Here is a 12,669-nt window from a genome sequence, read left to right on the forward strand (position 1 = left end):
GATGAGAGAACTGGCTGGCTGTGACAGGGATGCCTCGGTGATGGCTCGGTGGTCTCTGGGGAGGAGGAGGCTTGTGGTGCATGTGCCTGACGAGGAGCTGTGAGTGAGGACCAGCTCTGGGGAGGGTGAGGACCAGCTCTGGGGACTCGGCCCCACTGAGCCCTGCCGCGGTGGCGTCCAGGACCCCGCTGTTCTCCTCTGTGCCAGTTTCGCAGACGTGGGACACAGAGCAGCTCGGCAGTGTGCCTTGAAACTGCCTGGGTCCCCTTGCTTCCGGATCGCGCCTCTTCTGCCGAGCTCCCTCTAGCCCTCCAGCAGCCATGCGGAAGGGAGGCCTGAGCGGAGGCCTGAGCGGAGGCCTGAGCGGGAGAACGAGGGTAGTGGAGGGGGCCCGGCGGATCTGGGGGTGAGTGGAGGAGGAGGGCCTGGCGTGGGAGAACTGGGGGCGAGCCGGGCGAGGGGCAAGGAGGAAAGTCAGTCGGTGCTTTCAGCACCTGCAGGGCCACCAGCACCAGCTTTATGGTCACTTTGGTAATTTCCTTCTGAACTCTTTGTCTGGATACGTTTAATTTACTTGAAACTATATGTAAATATTCACTTAATGTTATGAGCATTTACCCATGCTATTAAAATCTCTTTTCTCTTATCCTGTGTAATGGTTGTACCCTATATTCTGTGAAGAATACCTTTCTTTGTAAAGAAAGCTCTTCAATTTTTTGATTGGGAAAAATTAAAAAGAATAGCAATACAGCATATACTTAATATACTTAGTATCAAGATTCAGTAATTGGTAACACTGCCAAATATGCTTTTATCTGTATGTATTAAATATAAATAAATGACTTACTAAACCATTTGTAGGCATCCTGGCAGTGTATCCCTAAATAGCTCAGTGTGTATCTTCTAAAAATGACATTTCATTTCCTATGTGGTCCATTATTACACCTCAGTTCAGTTCAGTCAGTTCAGTTGCTCAGTCGTGTCCGACTCTTTGCGACCCCATGGACTGCAGCATGTGAGGCCTCCCTGTCCATCACCATCTCCCGGAGTTTACTCAAACACATGTCCATTGAGTCAGTGACGCCATCCAACCATCTCATCCTCTGTCGTCCCCTTCTTCTCCCCCCCTTCCATCTTTCCCAGCATCAGGGTCTCTTCAGATGAGTCAGCTCTTCACATCAGGTGGCCAAAGTATTGGAGTTTCAGCTTCAGCATCAGTCCTTCCAATGAATATTCAGGACTGATCTCTTTTAGGATGGACTGGTTGGATCTCCTTATAGTCTGAGGGACTCTTCAAGAGTCTTCTCCAACACCACAGTTCAAAAGCATCAATTCTTCGGTCCTCAGCTTTCTTCACAGTCCAACTCTCACATCCATACCTGACTACTGGAAAAACCATAGCTTTGACTAGACAGGCGTTTGTTGGCAAAGTAATGTCTCTGCTTTTTAATATGCTGTCTAGATTGGTCACCAGAGAGGCAATGGCAACCCACTCCAGTACTCTTGCCTGGAAAATCCCATGGACGGAGGAGCCTGGTAGGCTGCAGTCTATGGGGTCGCTAGGAGTCGGGCACGACTGAGCGGCTTCACTTTCACTTTTCACTTTCATGCATTGGAGAAGGAAATGGCAGCCCACTCCAGTGTTCTTGCCTGGAGGATCCCAGGGACAGAGGAGCCTGGTGGGCTGTGGCCTGTGGGATCGCACAGAGTCGGACATGACTGAAGTGACTTAGCAGCTAGATTGGTCATAAGTTTTCTTCCAAGGAGCAAGCATCTTTTAATTTTATGGCTACAGTCACCATCTGCAGTGATTTTGGAGCCCCCAAAAATAAAGTCTGTCATTGATTATTACACCTAATCTCCTACTAATAAGGACTCCTAAAAATAAGGACATTTTCCTATATACCATTATTTCACCTAAGACTTTAATTGTAATCTTCTAATATCTATATCTTTTTTAGATTTCCCCAGTTGAACCAAAAATGTCTTTTATAGCCTCGCTTTTGGGAACCAGGTGCCAATCAAAATTCATGCATTGCATTTGGTAGCTGTATCTCTTTATTCTCTTAATCTAGAACAGCTGCCTTCGGCAACCCCTCCCCGCCCCTCCCCTCCACAACACTGACTTTTGGAAGAGACAAGGGCAGTTGTCTTGTAAAGTCTGTTTCTGGATTTATATGATTGTTTCCTCATGGGTTTTTTTTGCGTCGTTCTTTTATGCTCTGTATTTGCTGTAAGACTCAGTTTGAAGACTCAGTCCTATTCGGGTTGGCATTTTGGACAGATAACCTAGGTGTGGGATGCTCCGCGTCCTGGCCGGCGGGTGGTCTCTGCTGTGTCTCTGGTTTCTGTGGAGATGCTGGATGTGTCTACTGGAAATGCGAATTTCCTTCTTTGTGGTTAGGAGGTATCTGTGAGGTGATTCCTGGACACTGTAAATAATCCTTTTATCCAAAACCTTTTTGCCAAATGATTTTCAGCATTTATGCATAATAACTTGCCTGGATCAATTTTATTAAGAGAGTTTGAAAAATGGACCTGCCACCATCCTTCAGCTTTCTGTGGTCTCTTCCACAGTTATCTGTTGGTTATTCTGTAAATTCTTCCCGCTTCGGCTGGGGGGGAACTGCAGTTCTGCCTGCCAAAGCAGGGTAATTGCTGGATTCTCTCTGTTTAGTGACTAATTTTCAAAGTAAGGATTTGGTAGAATAGTCATCCCTAGTGGAGGCAAATGAGTTTTTTCCCCTTTCTCTCCCTCTCTGCTGGGAGAGGGGGAGATGCCACTGTGGATTCATGACTTTTTATTTATTATCAGTTGTATAAGTCCCCATTTCCCCAGGAGAGCTCCTTCCAGCTGGCCCTTTGGTGTCTCTGAGTGCTGGCTTGCTGTGTCAGGACCTGTCTTTGGATCATCAGGCTGGAGCCCAGAGGTGGGGTTGCAGGCAGAGGGGCCGGCCCGTGTGATGCTGTGCTTCCGCCTGTGTCTGGGACAGGCATTCCCCGGTGACTTCAGCGTGTCAGTCTGGCAGCTCTTTGCTTTCTGTTTTGGGGCAGTATTAATAAATGAGAGGGGAAGCTTTGTCTTCTCTACCCCGATGATTGCATCTCCATTTACTTGGTGTTCCTCTGGGTGTTCTTACTCTCTGTAGCTTAGAGAATCTGTCCCTTCACCACTCTGCCCATGAGGATTTCTCCTCTCCACTGCGCCCACAGCCTTCTGTGGGCGTCTCAGTCTCAGTTCTGCCCTGTGCCCCCTCAGGACACAGGGTGCTTTCTGCAGCATGCATTTCCCCTGTAGCCCCTTCCGTGTGAATTTTAATTCCGCTATGGTGTGATTGTGTTTGCTCCCTGTCCTGGTCATGGCCTGTATCTTAGCTGGTTATCTTTTAATTTCATCCTGTTCTTCTTGGTGCTCCCTGTTCTTTAAAATTTTTCTAAAAATTTTCAGTAGAGGCCTTGTCTTCCTGTAATCTTTTCACAGGAAGCATGTATTTTCTAAAATGGTCCTCTGTTTTCTGTAATAATTAATTTCAGATTTATGTATGTGCTGTATGGTATATCTTCAAACTCCCACCTCCATTTTTTTGGTTTTGGTTTCTGTTTTGGTTTTGACGTAATGATCTTGACTGTTGTTTGCCGGTCTTCAGGTTGGAACTGCTGTTAGCCGAGTGCTTGGCCCTGGGAGAAACGTGAGTCCCATTGAGACTGGCCCCGGGTCCGTGACATCCCCCCGCCCCCTCGGTCTGAGCGGGGACGTTTTGGCTCGCCTGCCGTCACCCTCATCAGGCTGGCTCTGCTCTTCCGTGTCTGAAGGTGAAGGGCCCTTGCGCTGTGGCGGTTTTCCTGAGCCTGGCTCCCTGGCTCCACCATGGCGAGGTGCACCTCAGCCTCCAGGATAAACAGTGCTTTTGTTTGTCCTGGGGGCAAGATGGGAAAGGGTCCCTCTCCTTCTCTTTCCTTCTTTTTAAAAAAATTTATTGTTTGAAATGTATAATTCATTGGCGTTAAGTTCAGTTCTAGGACTTTCTTATCCCCCACTTTGAAACCCTGTCCCCATTAAGAAGTCACTCCCCTTCCTCCTCAGCCTCTGGCACCCGACAACCAGCTCCCCATCTCTGTAGGTGTGCTTGTTCTGGATGTCTCTTATAAAAGAATCATAGCATATGTGTGCGGTCTTTTGTGTCTGGCACCTTTCCCTCAGCATGTTTCAAGGCTCCCCCATGTTTTAGCTCATGTGAGTACTTCATTCCTCTTTATGTCCGAGTAATATTCGTTGTTATGAAACGATATCCCATTTGTTTTATCTGTTTGTCTATTGATGTCTGTCTGAGTTGTTGGCTATTGCGAGGAGAGCTGCTCTGAATGATTCTGTTTGAATGTCTGCAGTTCTTTCGGGTGTAGATCTAGGGAGTGGAATTGCTGGTTAGTTCTGTGTTTATCTCACTTAGGAACCTCCAAACTTTTTCACCATGGCTGCAGCATTTTACATTTCTAACAGCAGTGTTTGAGAGTTCCAGTTTCTCCATGTTTGTCTATACTTGTTCTTTTCTGCCCTTCCTTCCTCTCTCTTTCTTAAAAAACTTGTTTTTGATATGGCCATCCTAAAGGGTGTGGAGTGGTGTCTCTCGGTTTTGACTTGCATTTCCTTAGTTATTGATGATGCTGAGCAGCTTTTTATGTGCTTGTTTGCTGTTTGCATATCTTATTTGGAGAAATGTCTATTCCAGTCCTTTGCCCATTTAAAAATTGGGTTGTCTTTTTGTTGTTGAGTTGTAAGAATTCTTTATATATTTTGGATAATAGATTCTTATCAGTTACATGATTTGCAAATATTTTCTCCCTTGCTGTGGATTGTCTTTTCACTCTCTTTATTTTTTAAATTTTTGTTGAAGTCACACAGAGTCAGACACGACTGAAGCAACTTAGGAGCAGCAGCATAGTTGATTTATAATGTGGTGTTAGTTTCTGGTATACAGCAGTCATTCATACATATGTATATGTGTGTGTGTGTTGTATATTTATGCTGTGCTTAGCTGCTTAGTCATGTCCAACTCTTTGCGACCCCGTAGACTGTAGCCCATTAGGCTCCTCTGTCCATGGGCATTCTCCAGGCAAGAATATTGGATGGGTTGCCATGCCCTCCTCCAGGGATCTTCCCACCCAGGGATCGAACCCAACTCTCCCACATTGCAGACGGATTCTTTACTGTCTGAGCCACCAGGGAAACCCAAGAGTACTGGAGTTACATATATGTGTATACACACACACACTTTTTCAGATTCTTTTCCATTATAGGTTATTATAAGCTATTAAATATAGTTCCTTGTGCTGTGCAGTAGGTCCTTGTTTATTTTATATATAGTAGTGTGTATCTGTTAATCCCAAGATCCAAATTTACCCCTCTCCTCTTCCCCTTTGGTGACCATAAGTCTGTTTTCTGTGTCTGAGAGTCTGTTTCTGTCTTGTAAATAAGTTCATTTGTATCATTTTTTTAGATTTCACATACAAGTGATATTGTGTGATATTGATCTTTCTTTCTGATTTACTTCAGTTAGTATGATAGTCTCTAGATCCACCCCTGTTGCTGCAAATGATGTTGTTTCATTCCTTTTTATGGCTGAGTAACACTCCATTGTGTGTGTGTCTGTGTCTGTGTCCATTCCTCTGTTGATGGACACTTGGCTGCTTCCCTGTCCTGGCTGTTGTAAACATGCTGCTGTGAGCACTGGGCGCACACACCTTTCTGAACTGTTGTTTCCTCTGGTTACGTGCAGGAGTGGGATTGCTGGATCACAGGGTAACTCTGTTTTCAATCTTTTCCCTAAAAGAAAAGAGGAGCACTGTGGAAGGAGCATTTCCATACTGTGCTCCACAGTGGCTGTACCAATTTCCATTCCCACCAACAGTGTAGGAGGATTCCCTTTTCTTCACACCCTCTCCAGCATTATTGACTTTTTGATGATGGCCATTCTGATTGGGATGAGATGGTACTTCATTTTAGCTCTGTTTGCGTTTCTTTAATATAACAATGTTTTATTTTTTTCCTTGACCACACTACATCACTTGTGGGATCTTAGTCCCTGACCAGAGATTGAACCTGGGCTCTTGGCAGTGAAAACGTGGAGTCCTTTCTGATATTTCATTGTTCGTGTAAAGAAATGCAACAGATTTCTGTGTATTAATCATGTATCCTGCTGCCTGGCTAAATTCATTTATCAGTTCTAATAGGCTTTGTGTGAACTCTTTTGGATTTTCTATATGTATTATCATGTCATCTGTGAGTGCGACAGTTTCACCTCTTCCCCTCCAGTGTAGACACTTTTTATTTTTTTCTTCTCTGACTGCTGTGGTTAGGACTCCCACAGCTGTGTTCAGTGTAAGTGGTAAGAGTGCACATCCTTGTCTTATTCCAGATTTTAGTGCGAAGATGTCAAGTTTTTCACCATTGAGTATTATGTTGGCAGTGGGTTTACTGTAAATGGCTTTTTTTTTTTTTTAATTTTTTTAAAATTTTATTTTATTTTTAAACTTTACATAATTGTATTAGTTTTGCCAAATATCAAAATGAATCTGCCACAGGTATACATGTGTTCCCCATCCTGAACCCTCCTGCCTCCTCCCTCCCCATACCATCCCTCTGGGTCGTCCCAGTGAACCAGCCCCAAGCATCCAGTATCGTGCATCGAACCTGGACTGGCAACTCGTTTCATACATGATATTTTACATGTTTCAATGCCATTCTCCCAAATCTTCCCACCCTCTGCCTCTCCCACAGAGTCCATAAGACTGTTCTATACATCAGTGTCTCTTTTGCTGTCTCGTACACAGGGTTATTGTTACCATCTTTCTAAATTCCATATATATGCGTTAGTATACTGTATTGGTGTTTTTCTTTCTGGCTTACTTCACTCTGTATAATAGGCTCCAGTTTCATCCACCTCATTAGAACTGATTCAGATGTATTCTTTTTAATGGCTGAGTAATACTCCATTGTGTATATGTACCATAGCTTTATTATCCATTCATCTGCTGATGGACATCTAGGTTGCTTCCATGTCCTGGCTATTATAAACAGTGCTGCGATGAACATTGGGGTACACGTGTCTCTTTCCCTTCTGGTTTCCTCAGTGTGTATGCCCAGCAGTGGGATTGCTGGATCATAAGGCAGTTCTATTTCCAGTTTTTTAAGGAATCTCCACACTGTTCTCCATAGTGGCTGTACTAGTTTGCATTCCCACCAACAGTGTAAGAGGGTTCCCTTTTCTCCACACCCTCTCCAGCATTTATTGCTTGTAGACTTTTGGATCGCAGCCATTCTGACTGGTGTGAAATGGTACCTCATAGTGGTTTTGATTTGCATTTCTCTGATAATGAGTGATGTTGAGCATCTTTTCATGTGTTTGTTAGCCATCTGGATGTCTTCTTTGGAGAAATGTCTATTTAGTTCTTTGGCCCATTTTTTGATTGGGTCATTTATTTTTCTGGAGTTGAGCTGTAGGAGTTGCTTGTATATTCTCGAGATTAGTTGTTTGTCAGTTGCTTCATTTGCTATTATCTTCTCCCATTCTGAAGGCTGTCTTTTCACCTTGCTAATAGTTTCCTTTGATGTGCAGAAGCTTTTAAGGTTAATTAGGTCCCATTTGTTTATTTTTGCTTTTATTTCCAATATTCTGGGAGGTGGGTCATAGAGGATCCTGCTGTGATGTATGTCAGAGAGTGTTTTGCCTATGTTCTCCTCTAGGAGTTTTATAGTTTCTGGTCTTACGTTTAGATCTTTAATCCATTTTGAGTTTATTTTTGTGTATGGTGTTAGAAAGTGTTCTGGTTTCATTCTTTTACAAGTGGTTGACCAGATTTCCCAGCACCACTTGTTAAAGAGATTGTCTTTAATCCATTGTATATTCTTGCCTCCTTTGTCAAAGATAAGGTGTCCATATGTGTGTGGATTTATCTCTGGGCTTAAAAAATATGGAACGCTTCATGAATTTGCGTGTCATCCTTGCGCAGGGGCCATGCTAATCTTCTCTGTATCGTTCCAATTTTAGTATATGTGCTGCCGAAGCGAGCACTAAATGGCTTTTTTAATGTTGAGTTATATTCCCTCTGTATCTATTTTGGTGAGAGATTTTTTTTAAACATGTTGGGTGTTGAAATTTATCAAGTGCTTTTCTGCCTGTTGAGACAGTCGCGTGGTGGTTGTCTTCCCTTGGTTGGTGTTGGTACAGTCACATTGACTGACGTGTGTATTGAACCATCCTTGTGAACCTTGATGATGAATAATGAACCTTGGAGATGAATCCAACTTGATCATGACGTAGGATCCTTTTTATGTGTTGTTGGATTCAGTTGCTACTATTTTATTTAGAATTTTGTCTTTTCATTCTTGATGGTGTCCTTTTATGCATAAAAGTTTAATTTTGATGAAGTCTGGTTTATTTTTTCTTATTTTACTGGTGCTTCTGGTATCATATTTAAGAAACCATTGCCAAATCCAAGGTCAAGAAGATTTATGTTCAAGTTTTCTTCTGTAAGTTTTCTAGTTTTAGCTCTTACGTTTAGTCTTTGATCCATTTTGAGTTAATTTTTGCATGAGGTGTGAGGTAGGGTCCACCTTCATTCTTTTGCCTGTGAGTATCCAATTGTCTTAGCACCACTGGTTGAAGAGGGCTTCTTTTTTTTCACCTGGATTTTGCTTCTCAAGCTCTATACCTTGTAATACTTAAAACCAGCTAGTGCACTTTTGCAGATGGGTTGGTTATCTTGGCCATTTTGGACTGGTCTCAGTAGTAATTGTTTTCTAAGAAATTTTAAATTTATCTTTAATTTTCAAAATTTTGGCTGCGCTTCGTCTTTGTTGCAGCACATGGGCTTTTCCTGTTGCAGAACATGGGCTCTAGAATGCATGGGCTCAATAGTTAACTGTGTGGGCTCAGTGGTTACCTAGTGCCTGGGCTCAGTGGTTACCTAGTGTGTGGGCTCCCCTGCATTGGAAGGCGGATTCTTAACCACTGGACCACCAGGGAAGTCCCAAAGTGATTCTTAATAGAATTATTGTTACGGATGATTATAATACATTTACAAGGGAAGTATCTGCCTCTCAGAATTTTCTGCCATGAAACTCTTCTGCATTTCACAGTTGAAAGTGAATTCAGTTCCTTCTATGGTTTGGAAAACTGAAATAAATGCCTAATTAAATCCAGTCCTGTTTGATAGTTTCTGTGTTTGAAGCTGAGTGAGAAGGAAGTCTGGGAAGTAGCTCTTTATCTCGCTTCTCTCTCTGGTGGCTCAGAGTTTTCATGTACTGTATGAAGTCCGACGTTTGTCAAGACTGAGGTGTGAGTCTATAAATATAATTGCCTGAGTGTTTTTTTTTTTAACAGTCTGCTAGTCATATGTTCTGTGTCTTTTTGTATTTAACCAGTATTGTGTATGAGCCGGGATCTTGCCGTTTATAGAAACCCGTAGCTGCTTTGCCCTCTGGCAGCACATGTGGGTAGAAGCGATTCGGTGACATGTGTGAGAAACCCCAAGGAACTGCATACTCTTGCCCTGGTAATTCCCCTGGTGGGACCCTGCCTCGGGGAACTAATCTTAAACGTGAAAAAAAGCTTCATGGGCAACACATTTATCGCACCATTAAATACAAAACGTTGCAGGCCCGGAAACATTTTCGGTTTAACTCAGGGAGTTAATGACATTGGCTGACACCTGTTTGGCGCTGGTCCTCCCTGCCCGGTGCCCAGGTGGTTTCACCTCGCCTTCACGACTGCAGAGGGGTTGCCACTACGGGGCTGGGGCGCCCAGCAGCACTGGGAGGTGGGAGAGCGAGGACCCCCTTTTGGCCTCCTCACCCACTTGGGAGCTGGCGGAGAGTGGTCCTTTGGATGGTACTTGGTGATGCTGGGAGAGCAGAGAGCCTATATGTATAGACATTCAGCTGCGTGCAAAGTTGAGAGCTTCCAAACCCACGTCAGGGGTCACGCTGGCTGGTGCAGTCTGGATTATTTTTATTTCTTTCCTGCGTTTTCTCGAGTGATCATTATTATTTTGTGCTAAAGAAAACAGAAAAGCATAGCACTCTCCCCTTCGGTCGAAGGTTCCTTCCGCTGAGAGTGTCCATCTCGCCGTGGTGGCTGCTGTGTGCTGGGAGCGGGAGGTGGAGACGAGTCTGCCCTCAGTTGCTTCTCTGGCCTGTCCTGAGACACAGCTCGAAATGTTGGGCTAAAACAGATTAAATGTAAGGAGCCAGATATGCAAAAGGGCATGATTTTTGAAACACAGGATTTAAGTTTCACAGAATCCCAGTGTGTATGTTATATGGAACATTTTAGTTATGTTCGATTTAAACTTTTAACTCCTCTGTTGAAAATAAAAAGCTTAACGTAAGCAGAGAGCTCAAGGTCTCGGGATAAATAAGGTACAGTTTAGCTTGACGTTGAGATGATGTATGAAACGCTGTCAGTTTCTTAGATATGTTCACAATCATGTCAGCGTCCTTAAGCATCTGAGTAAATGAAGTTGAAGTAGGTTGTAGAGAAACAAAATGGAAAATAACAGCAGATCAGGTCACAATGTATTTTTGGAAAAGCAGATTATTAGTAAATAATTTGTATAGCATATAACCCCACTTTTCTGTTTTATTTATACACTGAAGGCTCGCTGGAAGGATATGTCTCAGGATGTTACTGGCAGGTGTTAGCAGTGGTTGGACTCCGAGTGCCCTCAAATAAAGTAAAAGGAACTTTCAGTCGGCCCGTCAGCCTCGCGCTGGACTGTTTAATGCTGGACTTTATTTCCACCTGAGGTCTGAAAACGGGCCAGGGGGCAGTGGGTTGAGCACGTGCCCAGGAACGAGGAAGCTGAGTAATGATGGTTAGGGTGCTGTCCTGACGTCTGTGTATCCCTTGGCAGTGTCTGAGCTGTTTGCTCAGACGTCTTCTGCTCTGAGCAGCACCTTCTCGTCGGGGATCCGGCCCATCAGGAGACTGGGACGAGGGCCGTGGCTGCTTCTGACCCAGGCGGTAGCGGCCTTGGGCCTTGCGCTCCAGCCTTCCGTTGTGCTTCCTTCACATCTGAGCTTCCAGAGCACCCTGTCTATACCCCCATAATGGAAATTTCCAAACATACACAAGAGTAGGGAGAAGAGTTTAAGTCATCACCAGTCCAAACATTTGTCAGTGTTGTCTTTCTTGTGTCATCTAGTCCCACCCCCGAGCCCTTCTTTTTTCCTATTTAACACAATTTCTTAGGGTATCTTTTACTTTGTAGGAGTATCTCTCTACCAGCATGCCGCTTGCTTAAAGATCAAGGGTCCTGTCTTTTTCATCATCGTATTCCTAGCAGTGCTTTCACTAAGTGTTCAATAAATATCTGTTGGAAGGAGAAGTGCGTTTCATTGCACAGGCCCCTGGGGCGCGGGAGTCTCCTGTCTCAGCTCCCAGAGGCGGGCTGAGTCCTCGGTGCCATCGCTGAGCCCCCGCGTGTGTTCGGAGGCCAACCTTGTGGGTCGTGGGGGAGGTTGTGCCTTGAGCTGTGCGTGTCTGCCCATGTGTCCACCCTGGAAGGGTGGGTTCTTTTCACCTGAAATCAGGCGGACCTGGGTTTGAACTCTGCCTTTGTCCCTCCTGTATGGATATAGGCCCTCTCGGGGCCTCAGTTTCTTCCTCAGTGAAAGGGGGTAGTGGCCCTTCACAGGGTGGTGAAGATTGAGGGAGATGGTGACGAGGACTTGGGTCCTGGGGCGAGTGGGCAACGGCACGGATGCCGGAGCTGTCCCTCCTTCTTGCCCATTTCTGCGGAGCAGGGACGTCCGCATGGCCTCCCTTAGGAGGTAGCCGTGCAGATGGAGTGGGACTGTCAGGGAGGCCGCGGACGTGGGCTCCCCAAGGAGCTGCTGCCCCGCAGACGCTGCCCTTCTGGGCGAGTCCTTTTAGATGGCGTGCCTTCCGGGAGGCCTGGCTTCCTCCCCAGTCTGGTCTACCCTGTCCTCTTCGCCCTTATGTAGCCATTTTTATTATTTTATGATTTTGGTTTATTCTTCCATTGTTCCCGGTTGGAAATTTAAAAATAATATGTGCACATGTTTGCTTTTCAGTTTAATTTCTGTTTGCACGCGCGCGCACACACATCCTTTGACACATAGGCAGCATACTCCATGCTTGTCCTGAGCCTTCCCCCACTGACTGTAGGCTGGAGGTCATTCCACAGTTGTTGAAGGACCACCTCATCCCTCTTCCAGTGGGGCAGTTCTCTGTTTCCTGAATGTGTCCGAGTTTATTCCACCACTTGGATTATGTTCGGTCTTTTGCTGTGCTAGTTCGCAGCACATATCCTTGTCCAGACCTCATGCTGTGGTTTTGCCGGAGTGTCTGTGAGGGTGGGTTCCTTGGAGTGGGCTTGCTGGACCGAGGGCAGGTGCATGGCTGATCTGCGGGGTTGTGCCGGCTTCCCCTCCTCAGGGCTCACCTCATCCTGGAGTTGAACCAGCCTGTTTCCTTCACAGTCTCACCCATAGGGTGTGCTGCCTTTTTTCAGTTTTCTTTGTCAGTCTGATGGTGAGAATAGTATTTTAGTTGTATTTTGTTTTTCTCTTGTTATGAGCTAGGGTGAACATCTTTTCTTGTGTCTGAGGGTTATTCAATTTATTTTTATTTTTTTGTGAAGTGTCTG

The 12,669-nt window shown here is 44.9% G+C and overlaps 1 protein-coding gene and 1 non-coding gene across 3 annotated transcripts in view; one reads left to right on the forward strand and one right to left on the reverse strand.

The window, feature by feature from the left end:
- DGKD (diacylglycerol kinase delta) overlaps positions 1 to 12,669 on the forward strand; it is a 110,854-nt gene that overhangs the window by 12,209 nt on the left and 85,976 nt on the right. The gene's annotated exons all lie outside the window — the stretch shown is intronic.
- On the reverse strand, positions 7,963 to 8,069 carry LOC129656750 (U6 spliceosomal RNA). The gene has a single exon (XR_008716529.1). It is a non-coding gene; the product is annotated as a U6 spliceosomal RNA (small nuclear RNA).

The sequence above is a fragment of the Bubalus kerabau genome, chromosome 6 (genome assembly GCF_029407905.1).
Source record: "Bubalus kerabau isolate K-KA32 ecotype Philippines breed swamp buffalo chromosome 6, PCC_UOA_SB_1v2, whole genome shotgun sequence".
Classification (NCBI taxonomy): Eukaryota; Metazoa; Chordata; class Mammalia; order Artiodactyla; family Bovidae; genus Bubalus; species Bubalus kerabau.